Genomic DNA, 19,699 nt, shown 5'->3' on the forward strand with positions numbered 1-19,699 from the left:
ATCTTTTTCCATTCTTCTAATTCACTAAATTGTTAGAGCTCACAATTTAAAACTACTCTGGACAGTGGTTTCTTATGAAGTAAATATTTGAGCTCCATAATCTCCTCTAAGGGAATGTGAGGATTCAAATGCCATAATGCTTCAGAAGCACTTATCTGTGTGAATGCTCAACAGTGATGGTCATCGCTACTAATACTACCACTGTTACTACTGCTGCTGCTGCTACCAGTACTAACCTTACCATAGCTGTACTTGAGACTTTCTCTGGCTTTGGGTAAGCCTCCAGCATACTCATTTGTACCTTCAATTTTCTGCTGGCCTCACTGCAGAAATGGGTTGAGAGGGGCACATGTAGAGTGAATGAACTCCTGTGTCTAACAGGTCGTGACATTTGGGAGAGGCTGAGAGGTTTAAGGCTGTGGTTCCCTTGTGACCCATTGGAATGAGGCGCCCCCAGAATACGTTTGTGTGTGGGCTGGTGAGTGTGTGCACATGTTCGTTCACGTGTGTTTGTGTGTTTTAAGCAGTTTATTTGGATCTGAGATACTGTTTATATATTATTCAGCTACTCTTAATATTCTTTGCTCCTTTTTCCTTAAAACCTTGGGGTTTCTTGATTATCTTGAAAGAAACTGTAGAAGTCACGCTGAAGGGAGGTGAGAAGTCCGCTTTAACCTTGCAGTCTTCCTGCTCTTTACTCCTTAGCCACCTGGCAACCTTGCCTCCTCTAACACTTGAATTCTGGACTCAGCATTTTTAAAGGTAGGGACACGTTTCTAGAAACTTTTGGAGTCAAAGAAAAGTATGTAATCTCAACACTACTTAGATATCATTATAGTTATCATAGTTCGCATCAGGGAAATTGAAATCCCACATGATTCGTGCCCTGGGGCTTTCCCCTTGGTTTTATGTCCATGCAAACATTTCATGTCTTGCTTGAGTACTCACCCAGCCCAGGAGGTTCCTCGCAGAGCTGCCTGAGCAGACTACATAACTACATAACGAGGGTGATTTAAGATGTTCTAACAATGGAGTTGCAGATTTCTTTATTAAACGACAAGAACAAAAGGGAAACAAAGGGGAAAAAGCATGTTTTTTTTTTTTCATAACCATTGCTGACTGACATGTGTGCACTGGGCATGTGAAAGAGGAAGGAACAAATAGGCTTAAGCCCACTGCTTCCAGCCAACCTATGTGTGGATTTGGTGACTTCTTCCTCTGGGGTTTTCTGTCTCTTCCCCTTTGGCCTCCTCTTGGAACAAGCAGCTAGGAAATATTGTCATTCACAAACAGCTTATTGAATTACTGCAGTTAAATACTTATTGAGGAACTACTCTGTGCCAGGCACTGTTCTAGGCCTTGTGTACACAACAGCAAACAAAAGAGATCAAAATCTCTGCCTTTGTGGAAATTGTGTCTCCAGTGACTGGAGTAAGGACTCCAAGGCATTGAAGCATTCCAGGCAGAGGGCCTGGCAAGTGCAGTGGCCCCGAGGAGATCAGTGTGCCTACAGTGCAGAGAGCAGAGGGGAAGGGAGGAGACAGGGCATGGAGGCATGGAGTCTGATCATATAGGACCTTGTAGGTCTCCTGAGGGCTTGGGCTTCTACCCCATGTGAGATGGGAAGCCATGGGAGGGTTTTGAGTAGACGAGTGACATGATCTGACTTATGTTTTCACAGAAACAATGACTTCTGTGGTGAAATACACTAAGGGGGCAAGGACAGGGAGTGGGAGACAAATTAGTAGACTGCCAGTGAATCTGAGGGTTAGTCTTCAGTTTCTTCCAGGTAGTTCTTTTTTGACCAGACCTAAATTGCTGTCTTTATTATAAGTGTATATGTCCCACACCTAGTTCATAGGAATCTCTCCTTCATCTGTGCTTTAGCAAACACAGTACATGCAGCACCAACTTCTCTCCCATTGCCAGAGCTGCAAGCCAAACTCTCTCTTGCTTTTTAGAGTTTCCAGGCAGGAGTCGGACACCAGTTCCTTGCATTCCTCTCTAACAGAAGGAGATCAGTGATAAATTCTCTGAGTGCTCTCTTTGACGTCTCTCTCTTACCTGGAGTCAAGAAGGAAGCACTCACCTCCCCCTTGGAAAGGGGTGGACTCATAGAACAACAAGAGTTTTCTCTACAGAAATTTTCTTAAGCAATTCTCCCTGAGTAATGTTCTTGAAGTCCCTCTCATTGGACTTTGTTTTGGGATCTGGTACTTCTCCCGAATCTCTTTCATGGAGGAAAAGGAGGAGGAGAAAGTACAGCATCTTTTGAGGAACTCTTTGTCCTGGACCCTGTTTTCCCCCATCTTTTATGCCCTGGATGTAAGCAATGGATTCCAGTTTTCTAACTATTTTTTTTTTACTTCCGCCTTTGAAAATTTGCCTCTTGGTCTGTCACTTCACCCTGGAATGTCATAGCTATTATATTTTATTGCTTTGGTTACAACATCCTGTTACAAAAGGAAGGGCTGTTCGCTAATTAATGAATTGTGTGTTTCTGCCTTGATAATGACTATCAATAAATGTGAATAGGTTTGGCAGGGAGAAAAAAAGAAAATTCAGGATGTCATATCATTATGTCTTGGCATGATGATTTGCACGTAGTAGATATGTAGCAAATATTTGTTGAAAGAATGATTGAACTTTGTACTTTGAAAGGAAACTGCAAAATAAATTCATATTAGGAAAACAGTTCATGGTCAGAATTTAGTCCACTCCTCACAAGGATAGTGCAAATAAGGTAACTGTGTTCTCTACATCAGACTACTACCCAAAGTATTGGGTTTTTTTTTCCTAGACAGGAGTTGGTCATCAATTTCTAAGCCTCAAAGTCTTTATGAGCCCCTAGAGGAGCTGACACGTAATTGGATAACAAGCGTTATCATATTGTCACCAGTCTTTGGGTTTGTAGAAAGAGTAGGAGAGTTTTCTGGCATGACCCTTCATGTCCAACACTTGGAACTGGACTTGAGAAAAGTGTTTTAGAAATGATGATGATAAAAACTGGACTATTGCTTTAACGTGACCTGTTCTGATGTGGGATTCACAGTTAGTCTCTGTGCTGCATCTTCAAGGGGATGCTGTGTGCCCAGCTGTGAACTGGAAGACAAAGCATACAAACGTGAAAGGCTAAATAACAGTACAGGAATGATTGTGAGGCTCTTCATAGTTAATTGCCACTGAGAGGTCTAAACAATGAATTCTGTGAGAACAGAGGAGGAAGCAGTCACCATGAGATGGAGAGGAGTTTGAAGGCTTTTTGGAGGACTAGAGACGCCGGCTTTATCCTAAGGCTCTGGCTCTATTATAAAAAGTTTGGTACTCCTGTAACATATTTCATGTGGGTGAGAAATATGCAAATCACTTAATCACTCTGAGCCTTAGATTTTCATCTACCCTTTATTTTATCACCTTCTTTCAAATTGAGAAATATTGCACACATATAGAAAAGTACCTCAAACAGTTTAAGGAATAACAGTTTAATGAAAAACAGTTTAATGAATAGATAAAATAAAACCACATGTGTAATTGTAATTACATGAGAGAACAAGAACAGTGCTCTGCAAGTCCTATGTGTCTCTTCCCAAGCACCACCCCCTTGCTCTGTCCTTGAGGTAACCACTGTCCTGCATTTTATGGCAATGTTTCTTGCTTTTCTCTTTAGTCTTGTACACTATGTACTGTGAAAGAATAATTGTCCAAGCCTGGTCTAGAATAGAACTTTTCTGTGTGATGTGATTTATAACCACTTTCTTGGAAAAGATGAGCATTCCTGATAGAGTGCCTGAACGATTTTCTGATGAACTTTAATGAGATTAAGTTTTGTTTGGGAAATTAATTACTCCTCCGTCAATTTGGTTCTCAGTTGACTACCAGTCAGAAATCTACCACCATTAGCCAGACTCTCATCTTTGTGTATCTAGACTAAAAATGACTACCCAACCATTGCCTTTCTATAAAATATACCTACAAAGAATAAATATTTGAATGGGCCTCTAGGTATCTTTTCCTTTGTGTGAAAAATGTAAGAAAAAATCTTTGACTCCTGCTTATAACTAAATAGTCTAAAACATTTACTTTAATGGTATGCATTGCTAAATAATAATTTTAGTATTGACCATTTTTAAACTTCGTGAAAATGGATTCATGCTATGTTTATCTTGCAGTTATCTTTGCTTCTTTTGCTTAATACTTTGTTTTTAAAAGCCAGCCATCTCGATGTGTATAGTTTTTTTTTTATTCATTTTTATTGCTATATATTATTTCATTAGAAGTACATACTAAAATGTATTCATTCAGCTTTGATGGACACGTTGTTGTTTCCAAAATTCGAGTTTTGGACTGTGAAGGACAAGACTGCTAGGAATGTTATTTTATACATATTAATGCAAACACCCAAGAGTGTCTCTAGGGAATGTATTCAGGAGTAGAATTGCTGGATCATAGGCTATGCATAGATTCAGTTTTAGTAGATAATGTCCACTTGCTTTTCCAAAGTGGTTGTACCAGTCTGCACTCCCCGTAGCACAGCATGAGAGTCTCCATTTGCTCCATTTCCTCACCCAACACATGGTATTTTCAGACTTAAAAATTTTTCTTAATTGCAGTACAGTGGTATCTTGTTCTAGTTTTGACTGATCTTTGTCTAAATAGATATGATGTTGAACACATTAACATATGTTTGTTGATCTTTTAGATTTCTTCTTTCACAATGTTCCTGCCCAAGTTTCTAGTCCCCTCCCTCTTTTTTCTATTCTATTGGATAGTCTTTTTTTTTTTTTTTGTAGGAGTTCCTACAAATATAAAAAGCCGTCTGTTGCTAATATCTTCTCCCACCTTATGCCTGTTTTTATACCCTTTGCAATAAAATCATGTTTAGAAATCTTTTCCTTTATGGTGTGTGTGTGTGTGCGTGCATAGAATTGGATTTTAAAATCTTTTCATAATTTACTGAATTTGTTTATTCTAACAGGTTTTTTGGTGGATTCTTTAGGGCTTTCTATATAGAAGATCATGTCATCTTCAAACAGATAATTTTACTTCTTCCTTTCTAATCTGGATACCCTTTATTTCTTTTTCTTATCTGATTGCTTTTGCTTGTACTCCCAGTATTATGTTGAATAACAGTGGTGAGAGTGGGCATCCTTGCCTTGTACAGGATCTTAGAGGAAAAGCTTTCATTTTTTTCCCCCATTGATTACGATGTTAGCTGTGGGCTTTTCGTAAATGGCCTTTATTGTGTTGAGGAAATTTCATTTTATAGCTATTTTGTTGAGAGTTTTTATCATGAATAGATGTTGAATTTTGTCAAATGCTTTTCGGCTTCTGTGGAGATGATCATATGGTTTTTATGTTTCATTCTGTTGATGTAGTATATCACATTGATTGCTTTGTGTATGTTAAACCAACCGTGTATTCCAGGGATAAATTCCTTAGTCATGAGATAACAATTCTTTACATATTTTGGATAGCAATCCTTTATCAGATATGTACTTTGCAAATGTTTTCTCCAAGTCTGTGGCTTGTCTTCTCATTTTCTTGATCTTTTAGCATATTAATCATAGTTATTTTAAATTCACAGTATGAATGATAATTCCAACATCCCTGCCATATCTGAGTCTGGTTCTGATGCTTGCCCTGTTTCTTTAAACTGTTTTTTTTTTTTTTTTTTTTGCCTTTTAGTATGTGTTGCGATTTTTTTGTTGAAAGTTGGACATGATATACTGGGTAAAAAGAACCATTGATGTGGTGGTAAGGTATGGGGGCAGGGGAACCGTTCTATAGGAATCCTATGATCAGGTGTCATTTTTTTCGTGAGACTATGCCCCTGAGCTGTGGCTTTTAAAAGTGTCTCTCATGTTCCTCCTTCCCTGCTATAAACACACACACACTTCCATGAGACAGGAAGACTAGAAGAGACTATAGTTTTATATTTCCCTTCCTCCGCATCAAAGGCTAGAGGGGACTGGAATTAGGTATTTCCCTTCCCCCAGATCTGTTATGCTCTGGTGAAATAGTTCATTTTGTTAAGAACAGAGTGCTCTGGGCTTGTTTCAAAATGACTACTTTTTCCTCCGCCTGATGGAAGCGTGAGGGAATTTTCCTCCAGTCATCTCTGTGAGAACCTCATAGGGTTCATGGAGGGACTACTCACAAAAGTGTAGGAGCCCCCCTAGGACTGTCCCTCCCCAGAATGTTTAACTCTCAAACTTGTCCACACTGAGTTTCCAGCAATTCATCAATTACAATCTAGATTTTCCTATCTACCTACTGAGGTTTCTGCTCCACTAAGTTGTGATTCTCTGTATCTGCCTGTCTGCCTCTCAAAGTTTTGGGGCAGTGGTTTGTTGTGTGATCTTGATTCTCTGATGGATCTAAAAGCTGTTGATTTTCAGTTTATTCAGCCTTTTTCTTCTTATGTGGCTGAGAGTGATGACTTCCAAGCTCCTTATGTACTGGACTGGAAGCCTCTGAAGTCTTTTTTTTATCAACTCTTGCAGTTCTAGAAGGCTATAAAATTTTATTTTATTTCAGCACGATTCCATTTCACTCATTTAGGTAGGCCTAGAAAAGTTTACAAAAAGTAAAACAAAAGGCTTATTCACACAGTTAGTTGCAGAGCTGCTATTAGAACTGAGATTTGGATTGGTCATAGCTATTCCCCCTAGATCAAGTGAGCACAGTGATAATGCAGATTCTTCTCAAATGGAAATCCAGAAAAGAATGGAACAATAAGCATATAATTAAATAGGACGCAGAAGTAATGATCTGGGGGAGAGAAACGCACATAGTTATCAAGAGGAGAACAGTTTGAAACACAGTGAGGGAAAACTTTAAAATACATTCTTTTTTTCAGGGGATGATGTGTTGTTTTTCAGGGGATGATCTTTGCTTTTTTATAGATCTTTAAACTAACATAAATGAAACTATGTAACATTTATTGAGTATTTGCTTTATGTAATTAACTCAATATGCTCGAAAATGTGCTCCATGCAGCACAAGTTTCAAAAAATGGTCCTAAAAGGTTTTTTCTGATCAAATTAACTTGGGAAATACTATATGTGACATCTCCCCCTTGTTGTTTCACTAGGAAAATTATTATATTAAAAACTTTGAGAAGTTATGCATTAAATAAATCAATTTGATTAGTTGTAACCCATTGTTTCCTAAACATATTTGACCCACAGATCTTATTTACTATTCTCCATTACTTAATTTCTGTAGAACACACTTTGTGGAAGTAAATCTTTGCAAGCCAACGTAGCTAACAAATTAAGCAAGATAGATTTATGATCCTTTTCCACAGGTAAAGAAATTGAGGCTTAGGGGATTTATATAACATGCCAGTTGTACTGCTGTCAGTGATAACACTGGAATTTAAAGTAGGGTTGCTGTTTTTAAGGCTCCAAATCTTGCTGCCCAATGTTGCTTCATTGAAAATATAATTTTATTTTTTTATTATTATTTTTTTTTTAAAGATTTTTTTTTAATTTTCTTCCTTTTTCTCCCCAAAGCCCCCCAGGACATAGTTGTATATTCTTCGTTGTGGGTCCTTCTAGTTGTGGCATGTGGGATGCTGCCTCAGTGTGGTTTGATGAGCAGTGCCATGTCTGCGCCCAGGATTCGAACCAACGAAACACTGGGCCGCCTGCAGCGGAGCGCGCGAACTTAACCACTTGGCCACAGGGCCAGCCCCCCTGAAAATATAATTTTTGCTGAAGGAAAGGGAGAAAGAATTAATGATCAGAGAATCTTCACCTCCTTTCAAATGTAAATACCTCTGACTAACACCAGTAATCGACAAAAAGATTAGGCTTCCCCAATGTCCTTATTGGCATTATTGCCCAATGTAACATTAAGTTTTTTTATTCTTTTTTTGGGTGGGGAAGATTGGTTCTGAGCCAACATTTGTACTAGTCTTCCTCTGTTTTCTTTCTTTGCATGTGGGTTGCTGCCACAGCATGGCTTGATGAGTGGTGTAGGTCTGCACCTGGGATCTGAACCTGTGAATCCAGGCTGCTGAAGCAGACTGTGCCAAACTTAACCATACTGCCACTGGGCCAGCCCCCTCAATGTAACATTTCTAGCAATTAGACTCCCCCAAATTCCAAAATGGCAAATAATCTATGTGTATACTTCAACATGTAAACACCTCCTGATGGCCTCTTTTCTAGAGATTGGTTTTTTTCCATATGACAAGACGTTTTCTCTGATTCCAGCATGAGAAGACAACATAAGAGACAACGTAAGAGAACATTCACATGAATTACACACCATGGTTGAATGTGCCCCACCACCCTCCCACTTAATCACTGCTACTGATGGTTCTCTGGGAGCTTGAGTTGAGCTCTAGTAAAACTTGTTGAGGTCGTCTCTTCATTACTTCCCATGAAGCCATTTTCTAGTCCCATGCTGGTTGATGTTAATCTTGGATGTGTAAGAAGCTTTTCTGTTTATAAACTTTGCCTGTTTTGGTTTTTGTTTTATTTTAAATTTCCATATCTCTTGAATTTTTCTTCCTTATTTTGGTTGAAATGTGAAGTTTTCTGTCTATGAGACAATCTTTGAGAGGGGAAGGGTGGGGTCAGAATCAGCTACATTATTTGTGGGGCCCAGTGTAAAGTGAAAATACAGGACCCTTTGTTAAAAAATTACTAAGAATTTCAAGACAGGAACAGCAGAGCATTAAACCAAGAGTGGGGCTCTTCTGAGTGTGAGGCGTGTGAAATTTCACAGGTCACATGCCCACGAAGCTGGCCCTGGATAGAATATTAGGGGTCAGAAGGGGTCAGAAGATTGAGGTTTTAGTTCTGGCTCTGGCTGCCATGTCCCAGCCGTATGATCACTGACTGGGCCACCTCTTTTTTCATCTCTGAGACAAGAAGTTGGATTAAAGGGTTTCTAAGCTTTTCTCCAATGCCAAGTCCTTTGATTATGGGACTCGTTTGCAGTCTCTTGGAGGAAAAGAGAGCAGAGCTTATTAACCCATTAACTATTCATCTTTAATGTTCCTCCCTGCCCCCAGCAGGAAATGTGCATACACATTCACTGCTCAGACATAGGTAGTGGGACTCCTTCACCACCAGATGTTTTGGATGAGCTCTCTCCTCTCCATGATATTTTGAGCTGTTGTCATGGGGAAGATAAAAGCAAGATTGAGAGACTAACTTTGATCCTAGAAAAATAAAGGAATATTTTTTTTGAGTGGCCAATCATTTGCCTGGAGGCCTGGTTCAGTCCTGGCATGTACGCTTTCTGCATCCTCTAACTATGCATTTTTATAGTTAGTTGCTTTGATGTTGAATAAAAAGTGTCATCACCATGGAAACTGCTTTGTTGCATCAGGCTTTGTTTGAGATAAAGCAAAAGAACATATGCTTTCACAATGCCCTGTCAACCTCTTTAGTTCCATGGATAAAATGAAAACCAGAGCTATCTCTCTGGTATTAACTGGTGCTTTTAAAGCAACATAAAAAGCTAAATGGGAGAACTCCGCAGGTCACTGGATTCACGAAAACTTTCAGGGCTGCTGATAATCCTTCTAGTTCTTAAACATTTTCAGAAAAGACATTTTCACAAATCTCCCTGGCTCTCCCCCCTCAATTTTTAAGATTTACTTTTTATTTACATACAGTAAAATTCACCTTTTGTGTGTGTGTGTGTGTGTAGAGTGCTATGAGTTCGGACAAAAGCCTAGAATAGTGTAACCACCACCGCAATCAAGATACAGAACAGTTCCATCATTATCCCTAAATTCCCTGAGCTAACCCTTTACAGTTACGCCTTCCCCCAACTCTTAATTCCCAGCAACCGCTGATCTGTTCTTCATCCCCATAGTAGTGCCTTTTTCAGAATGGCATATAAATAGAACCATATAGGATGTAGCTTTTTAAATTTGGCTTCTTCCACCTAACAAATTGCACTTGAGATTCATCTGTGTTATTGTATGTATAAATAGTTTGTTCCTCTTTATTGTTGAGTAATATTCAATTGTATGGATATATCAGTTTACTTATTCATTCTCCAGTTGAGAGACATTAGGGTTGTTTTCAGTTTGAAACAATTATCAGTAATTCTGCTATGAAAATTCATGTATGTGAACATAGATTTTCATTTCATTTGGGTAAATGCCAGGAGTGAGATCGCTGGGTCATATGGCGAGTGTATGTTTAAAGTTCGACCTCTTCTCCAAAGTGGCTGTGCCATTTTGCATTCCCACTGGCAATGTTCTGTTTGTTCCTCATCCTTGTCAACAATTGGTATTGTAAGATTTTTTTTATTGTAGCTATGCTAACAAGTAAATAATCATACTCATTGCAGCCTTAATTTATATTTCCCTAATGGTCAGTGATGCTGAGCATCTTTTCATATTCATATTTCTATCCCTGTTTCTTCTTTGTTGAAATTTCTGTTCAGAATTTTTTTGCCATTTTTAAAAGTTGAATTGTTTTCTTACTGTTAAGTTTTCTGAGTTCTTTATATATTCTAAATATAAGTTCTTTGTCAGAAATGTGATTTTGGAAATATTGTCTCCCAGTCTGTTGCTTGTCTTTTCATCCTCTTAATAGTGTCTTTTACAAAAAAAAAAATTTAAATTTTGATAAAGTGCAATTTATCAATTTTTCAAAATGCATTCTGCTTTTGGTTTTGTATCTAAGGACTTGTTGCCTAACCCAAGGTAACAAAGATTTTCTCCTATGCTTTCTTCTAAAATTTAATAGTTTTATGATTTATATTTAGGTATATTATCTATTTTGAGTCAGTTTTGTATAAGAAATACGGTGTAGGTCAAGGTTCATTTTTGTATATGATGTCCAATTGTTTCAGAACAATTTATTGAAAAAAAACACAAACCACATTAGGGTTGTTTTCAGTTTGAAGCAATTATCAGTAATTCTGCTATGAAAATTCATGTATGTGAACATAGATTTGCCTTTGCATTTTTGTCAAAAATCGATTGATTGTATTTGTGTAAGTCTAATTCTGGACTCTCACTTCCATTGCACTGTTTCTGTATTTTCAGAAATACTGTAACCTATTGATTATTTCAGCTTTATAATAGGTCTTGAAATTTGGTAGTGTGAGTTCTCCAAATAGATAAATTGGACTTCATCAAAATTCAGAACTTTTGTGCTTTAAAGGATAACTTTAAGAAAATGAAAAGACAGCCCACAGAAGAGGAGAAAATACTTGCAAGCCAAATATTTGATAAAGAACTTGAGTCTAGAACAGATAAGAATTCTTACAACTCAACAATAAAAAGACACATGAACAATGGGCAAAGGATCTGAACAGACGTTTCTCCGAAGAAGGTATGCAAATGCCAATAAGCTTGTGAAAAGATGGTCAACATGATTAGCCAACAGGGAAATATAAATAAAGCCACGGTAACACACTAGGATGGTTATAGTGAAAAACACAGATTGTAAGTGTTAGTGAGAATGTAGAGGTATGGAAACTCTCATATACTGTTGGTGTGAATGTAAAATAGTACAATTGCTTTGGAAAACCATCTGGAAGTTCCTCAAAAAGTTAAATATATAGCTAGCCAACTCTTCCTAGGTGTATACCCAAAAGGAATGAAAACATATGTTCATACAAAAACTTGTACATTCATTTTCATATTAGCATTATTCATAATAGCCAAAAAATGACAACCCCAAATCCATCGACTGGTGAATGGATAAATGAAGTGTGATATAGCCATTCAATGGAATATCATGACAATAATACATAAATGAATAAAGCAGAATTTATTTGGCAATAAAAAGGAATGAAGTGCTGATCCATGCTACAACATGGATGAACCTTGAAAAAATTATGTTAAATGAAATAAGCCAATCATAAAACCCGATATTGTGTTATTTTATTTCTATGAAATGTCCAGAATCGACCAATTTATAGAGATAGAAAGGAGATTAGTGGTTGCTTGGGGCTGGGGGTTGTAGAGAAATGGCTGGTGACTAATGGGTATAGGGTTTCTTTTTTGAGGTGATGATAATGTTCTGAAATTGATTGTAGTGATGGTTGCATAATTCTGTGAATACCCTAAAAACCATCGAATTGTACACTTTATGGATGAATTGTATGTTATGTGAATTGTATCTCAATAAAGCTGTTTTTTTTTTTAAAGGAGAAGGAAAAATGAGAGGAAAGCAGAAGAAATCTCTATTCATTTCCTAAGTGTCCCGTAACAAATTACCACAAACTGGGTGGCTTGAACAACACAAATTTATTCTCTTGCAGTTTTGGAGGCCAGAATCCAAAGTCAGTTTCATTAGGCTGAAATTAAGGTGTTCACTGGCCTGCCCTCCCTCCAGAGGCTCTGGGAGAAAATCTGTTCCTTGCCTCTTCCGGGTTTTGGTGGCTGCTGGCATTCCTTGGTATGTGGCTGTGTCACTCCAATTTCTGCCTCCGTGGTCACATTGCTTCCTTCTCTTCTGTGTGTTTGTACATATGCATCCGCTCAGTCCTGTAACAATACATGAGATTGCATTTGGGCCCACTAAAATAATCTCTCCATCTCAAGATCCCTAATCACATCTATGAAGACCCTTTTTCCTTATAAAGTAGCGTTTATAGATTCCAGAGATTAGAGCCTAGAATCTTTGAGGGGGCGTTGTTTGACCCGCTACAAAATCCAAAAGACCTATTTTTTAAAAACATTTTTTGATGTCTTTAGGGGCCATACTTACCAAAAGTTGTTTGCATTTAATAGTAAATTTGAATAAAAAAGACCAAGTGATCACTTAATCTCATGGGTCTATTAGCTGGAAACATTATTGGACGTCCATGCTTTAATTTAATAATGAAGCCAAGAATTTCAAATATCATTAGCTCATGGACTTTTCAAGTTTTAGGCTCTTCAAAGCTTTGTCTTGGCTTTGTGGGCAACATGGCAGGTGTTTGTGACCAGCTGAGGAGTCCCACTTTACCTTGGTTTATACCAACTGCTGATATTTCCCAGAAACTTCGTAGGGTCAGGAAACATTTTTTTGGTTCATTTTACAAGTTCCTGTGTAAACTGTGAATTGCTATAAACACAAGAGATCATTTTGTTGGACATGCCCGCCTCTGCTAGTTCTCACTGCAGGACCCAATCATGAGTCCCCTGACACAGCTTTAGATTTCTAGGGAAAAGGAAAAAAATGTCCCATAATTCGAAAACACACAGTGTGAGGATGTATACTTTAAAATATGTTGTCTAAGAGTTAAAGGGGAGTGAAATTCATGATAACTGCTTATCTTAAACTCCCATTTAACTCTAGGGAAGAAAATCTGAAACTCCTCTATGAGGGGAGGGAATGAGATGATTCTTGAAATTATAATTAGAATGTTTGCATTAAAATGGCAGTTTTCCCAGGGCTGGCCCTGTGGCCGAGTGGTTAAGTCTGTGCGCTCCGCTGCAGGCGGCCCAGTGTTTCGTTGGTTCGAATCCTGGGCACGGACATGGCACTGCTCATCAAACCACGCTGAGGCAGCGTCCCACATGCTACAACTAGAAGGACCCACAACGAAGAATATACAACTATGTACTGGGGGGCTTTGGGGAGAAAAAGGAAAAAATAAAATCTTTGAAAAAAATAAAAATGGCAGTTTTCCCTCGGAGTGGTTACTCTGAAGGATGGTGCACTTATTCTGATGATATGGCCACTGTGTAAAAATGTTTGTAGCTCCTTTTTTGGAGTAATTGTATTCAGATCCAGCTTCTGAAAAATTGAGCTCCTATTACTTCATCGTCATCTTTAATGTTTGATCATAACTAGTATCACCCAACCGGCCTGTCCACTTCACTTGCCATCCGCTACTCTGAGTGATTTTAGGTTATTTAAGAAAATCAAATCCATCGTCAGAGGATGAATTTTTGCTACAACTGAGACTGATCAAAAGAATTTGATCTGATGTCCATAGTGGCATGGAGCTCTGACAAATTTTAAGTAATGGCAACTTAATGAGAATAGGTAATACTGACTCAACACAAGGTTGACATAAGGGAAGCCATACTGTAGAAAAGAAACCATATTGTAACTTTGAATGACCTCTGACTAACTAACCCAGCTGGATATGCACCCTCCAAGAGATCCACCTGTTCTGTAGATTTTATGACCCCTGCTTGTATATGTATCTCCCAGCTGCGATAAGACAATAACTTCATTCTTTTGAGATCCTTAGGAAGGTGATGACCCCCGAACAGAGCATCTATGCTGATAGCCATTGATGTGGATTAAGGCTGCCCCAGGTAGAGAAGCCCAAGGTGACCTGGCCTACATGCCAAACTATATGACCCGGTGGATTTTTATGGTATGGATTAGGGCTGCCCCAGGGAGAGAAGCCCAGGGCATCCTGGCCTACATGCCGATCTATATGACCAGATTTGTATCTAAAGTTATATGACTGCACAATCACCAGACCCCATCTGCACTGAAATCATTTAATGACTTTTTACATCATCTTTTCTTTTTTCAGTAAAAATAAGTCACATACCTATGCCTTATAAATTTAGCCCTAACCCTCAACTCAGGGCAGCAGCAGGAGCTCTGACTGCCCATGGGTCCTGTCCCCATGCAGCAGCAGCAACAGCTCTTCACTGCCCATGGGTCCTGTCCCCATGCTACTCCACACTATTCTCTAAATAAAAGAGCACCACTGCCAGACCTTGAGAGTCCAAGAAATCTTTCTTTCGACTCCTTGGCTCACCGACCCCGCATCAGCCATCATCAATGACAACTGAAAGATCTGGTGTGGCGACTCCTAGTCTGTATACACCAGAGGGTCAACATTCCTAACCCCCTCCCCTAAAACCGTCTGGCCTATATAACTGCTTCAAGATTCTGTGCCCCCTTAAGGTGGTTCTTTTGGACATTAGTCGGCCATCTTCCCTCTTGCTAGCAAGCTGTAATAAAATGCCTTTTCTCTGCCACCATCTTGCCTCTTGACAATTGGCTTTTATCTTGCAGGCGAGCAGATCGTGCCCTTTGTGCGGTAACATGTATGTATAGCTACCAAAGTTAAGACCTTAAACAGGACAATACACATTTGGATGTGTGAGTTTGGGTGTGTGTGTGTGTTAAAAATAAAATAAATCACATTTCTTATAGTCATACTTTGTATACTACAACCAAAAGCACAGGATCCTTTTTCCTTGGCACCCTTTGCATATCTTCAGGCAAGAACAAATACTTTCTGATTATTATTTACTGGGGCTCGTTTTAGGCTTTAGGGAACAAAACAGACATGGTTCTGTGGTCCCTGATTTCACACTACTTAAATGGGTACAGACAGACAAATTATATGTATGTGTATATATATAATATAATGTCTTGGGGCAATAAGTACTATGGAGAAAAATTAAGGTCAGAGAGAAAGAGTGATGGGGTGGAGCTACTATTTGGATAAGGTGGTAGGAAAGAGCTATCTGATAAGTTGATGTTTGAGTAGAGGTGGGAAGAAGTGAGGGAGCTAGATTTGTGGATATTTTGGGAGTAGCAGGGGTGGGGTGTTGAAGAGAGCATTCCCCAGAGAAAACAGCAGTTGCAAAGGAACATGCTCGCTTGGTGTAGTAAACTGTGAGAGTGAACATCCGTCTCAAGAGACAATTCAGAACAGTTTAAGAACTAAGTACAAATATACAGAGGAGGGAAAAATTGATTTTTACTGGGGCAAAATCTCTCTTGATCAAAGCTCAGGATAAAACCTACTCCTTTTCTCCTTGTGTCTTCTGCCCTCCATTCTACTGAAGAACATTTGGACCTGCTTTCCCTTTTAATTTTGTGGTCTCAAATTATTTGACTAGAATAAACCCAATTGTCTTATTCTAGATAATGACCATGCAATTAGGATGAGTCATTCTGGTTCGGTCATTGTGTTCTTCAGCTTCTGTTAGTGCTTTAGAGTCAAAGCGCATTCCTAAGGGAGAGGCAGGCTTTGATGGAATAGGGAAAGATATTTTATGAGCAATATTTTTCAGCTGAGATATCTTTGCTGAATTGTCTGTATATTTGCCACAATCCTCATTTTCTAAAGAAAAGTTTTCTGTTAGGTTTAGAGGGCTCCTATGGAGGATGGTTTCTCAAATGTTCTTAAACAGAAAAATGAGGACTTCTGTTTAGCCACAAGGAAAAGCTTTCCTTGAAATGAGGGCTCTATTTTATAAAAGTAAGAGGAGGTGGGCTTAGTTGTAGAAATTGGAGCTTGCAGGAACCGTGGAGTTCTCTGTGAGTTCACCTTCCTCATTTTACTCTTGGTGAAATGAAGGCTCTGCAAAGCTATGGTGCAATGGAAATTCCCATGTACCGAGTGTTTTCTGTGTGGCAGGCATTGTGCTGGGCACCTTCATGTGTATTATCTTACTTCGTCAGCTCTACAATTCTGTGAAGTACTGGCAGGGACTTGTGCTAGGTCTTTTTCACTCTTTTTCACCTTCTGTGTTCTAGGTGGCTACCTCTGTGCCCCTCACTAACCAGACTTCCTTGCCAATGGGAAGCACAGGCTGGAGACCAGAGAGTGGAAGGTGAGAGAGGTAGTGGCCTTTACCCTCCTTGCTGTTTCCTTGTCAGGCTGCATGTTAGCCATGGCCATGTTCCTCTATTGAAGACCCTCTCCTATAGCTACAGCATTACCTATAATTCTGTGGGATCAGGTAACCTCTTCCCTTCTTCCAGCAGATTTGGGATTGGGATGGGACGAGGGCAGAGGCGGTTATTGGCTCCTTGCTTTGGCAGCTCTGGGATGCTCCACCAATGCTTGCTCATGTCCCTTAGTTTGCCCACACTTTTGTTAATCGTCCCTTCGTTAAGTTCTCCTTTTTACCTCATTTGAGTGTTCCCTTTCTTTCCTGCTGCAACTATAACTGATCCATTTTTACTTGTCCCATTTTACAGAGAAGACATCTGAGGCTCAAAGAGATTGAGTAATTTGTTCAAACTCATCCAGCTAATTTGTCAGAGTCAGGATTTAAAACCAGTTCTGTGTGACTCTAAAACCTTACGCTTTCCAATACTTACCCATCTATACTGGTAGTTAATGGTGGAACTGCAATTTGAACCCAAATTTGGAATCCCTCTCTAGGTTTCTTTACATGAAGCTCCGTTAAAGATATTGTATATATGTGTCACCCCTTCATTATTAGCTCTGCTTTTTTGTTCATTGCTTTGAGGGAAAAAATCATAGTTTTTCTTAACATGGAAAGAGTTAACATGATTTTAAAGATTAAATATTTTCAGATTGTAAATTTAGTTATAACCAGGAATAAGATAGTTTAAAAAAGACAGCCATGGTATTTGCTTTCATGAGGCTTAAAGTTTACAGGAAGAGACAGACATCAGTCAAATAGTCATGAAAATAAATGTAACATTGTGACTGTGCTTGATAAATGCCGTGTAGGAGAGGTACTGGACCATGAGAACTTATGTCAGAGGAACTGAACCTAGTCATGGAGGACTAAGGAGATTCTCTTTAAAAAGTGATACTTCAACTGAAATTTGAAGGATGAGTAGGCATTGAGTAAGATATGGTCTTCCCAAATAGAGGCTAAAATAAGTTAGTGAGCAAAACTGCTTGTTTCCCAACATTGAGAAAATTGTCTTCCATATAGTGGCCTAACTCACTTCATTGCTTTTCTTCAACCACTGAGATGACCCATCCTAGCCATAAAAGATTGCTTAAGATGCCTTCCAGCTCTGAGAACATGAGATAGGTGAACCTGAGAGCCCTGGCAACCTTGGACTCAGACAGAGAGATCCCAGGGAACACAGGCATTGCTATAGGGTGTTACTGCCTATAAGGATCTTAGAGATAATCTGACCCAACCCCTGTACTTAACAGGGAAGGAAACTGGAGAGCTACCACTGTAGTCTGGGGGACTAGTGTGGTATCGACTAAACACTAGGGGAAGAGGCCTTCTGTCAGCTTTCATGCTTGTACATGGGGGAATTGTGTCTGTCTGGGATGGAATAATGAGTGGTTTGATCATGGAAATGTTAACTGTCATGTTCTTTATTGGGACATGAGGATTTTCTGGTCAATCAAATTCTTTGTCACTACTTGCTGCTCTGGTTTTCTTGAGGGCTTGCACGAGTCAGTCAAGACCACTAAATACACTCTCATAACACATTTTACTATAGTGTATAGTACTATGTTATACTTTATATTATTATATATTAATATTTCATGGGATTTTAAAAATTGTTAAGAAATGCTTGTAGTACCCTATGTTACTAGAAATTGTTTCACAACCAAGAAAATAAGACATTTCACAATTCCTTTCATGAGACTGATAGTCCTTGATGTCAAAACAAGATAAAAACAGTTAAAGAAAATAAAAGTAATCTGCCTCTTGTCATAGCCTGGTAATGGTGGGCCAGCATTTGGTTCCATGTCTGCTTGAATGAGAAGGCAATCTCTCTCTCACACTTTTTTTTAAGTATACTTTTTATTTTGGAATATGGGCTTATAGGAAAGTCATAAAGATAGTACAGTGAGTTCTTACATACTCCTTGCCCAGTTTCCCTCATCATGAACATTTTATTCAAACTCTTTTTAATTAAATAAATAAAATTATCTCTAACTCAGATGTGGAGTGCTGGACAAACAGAGAGTCCACAAAGAACAATTCTTCTCTAAGGGAAAACATCTGAAAAGTTTGTAGCATAAACTAGGAACCAGACACAGGTTAGTCAAACATGATAATTGCTTTCTAGAGGAGGGTTTAATGGTGATGGGCAAAAAGTGATAAATGAGAGGAAAGAATAGGATGAGAAATTCGGGTAATAATCTAGATGTTTCTATCAAGTATCTGGGACTTTTAGTTCTCTCCATTCTTCAAGCATAATTACATATTTGGATTTTCAGTTCTGTAACTGTATCGTTTCGATAAGAAAAAAATACTCTGATATTTCCCAGCATCTTGCAACTTGTGTTTCCTTTGTGTATCCTAAGCTTTGGCTTAGGATAAGTCAATAATTTACTTAATTAGCATACTCCATTGTGGAGATTTGTCTGTCTTAACACACATGGTGCAGCGTGTCATTTGCCTCTGAGATCTCTTAAAATGTGTTTGGAATTTAAAAAAATATTTATGCCATACACATCTTGCATTTCATAATCATGGTGTAGTTTCTGAATGTGTAGAGCTAGGATTCCAAATGAAAGAATAAAGGCAACCATGGCCTGGATGGTTTTAAAATATGCTTTTTTACAATTTTGAGAGCAAAGGCTAAAAAGAACTACAAAAATGATATATGAATGTAATCACTCTGTCTTTTGTAGTCCCTGCTTTCTGTTCTTTTTTCTTGACTTCCAGCCAGTTTTCCTTCTATTCTATACAACTCTTTCCAGTAGACTGGCTTTACATTGCTTACAGCCTGGACTTGGCCCCTGCAGAGATATTAGAGCAACAATTTAACGGTTAACAAGTTATGCTGGGAGCTGAGGTTGCTGAGGCAGAACAGGACACAATTGTCCAGACTAGTTGCTTGGGGAACAAGGTTGTCTGGATGGTGTAAGTTTAACTTAATAGCTTTGGCAGTGGCCAAAGGCAGTGGTTAAAGAATGTCTTAAAGAGGGACAGAGTAGAGAGCTGCTGGCCTGGAGTTCAGTTGTAGTTCACTTGCTCATAATTTCCATGTTATCCGCAACTAACGTGAGGTCTTATTGTTTTGGGGCTTATAGAACTTTGAAAAAGGTAAGATAGGAAGAT

At 38.7% G+C, this 19,699-nt stretch overlaps 1 long non-coding RNA gene across 1 annotated transcript in view; it reads left to right on the forward strand.

Annotated features, from left to right (window-relative positions):
- The window catches only part of LOC111769811 (uncharacterized), a 144,973-nt gene that overhangs the window by 66,672 nt on the left and 58,602 nt on the right, over positions 1-19,699 (forward strand). The gene's annotated exons all lie outside the window — the stretch shown is intronic.

The sequence above is a fragment of the Equus caballus genome, chromosome 21 (assembly GCF_041296265.1).
Source record: "Equus caballus isolate H_3958 breed thoroughbred chromosome 21, TB-T2T, whole genome shotgun sequence".
Lineage (NCBI taxonomy): Eukaryota > Metazoa > Chordata > Mammalia > Perissodactyla > Equidae > Equus > Equus caballus.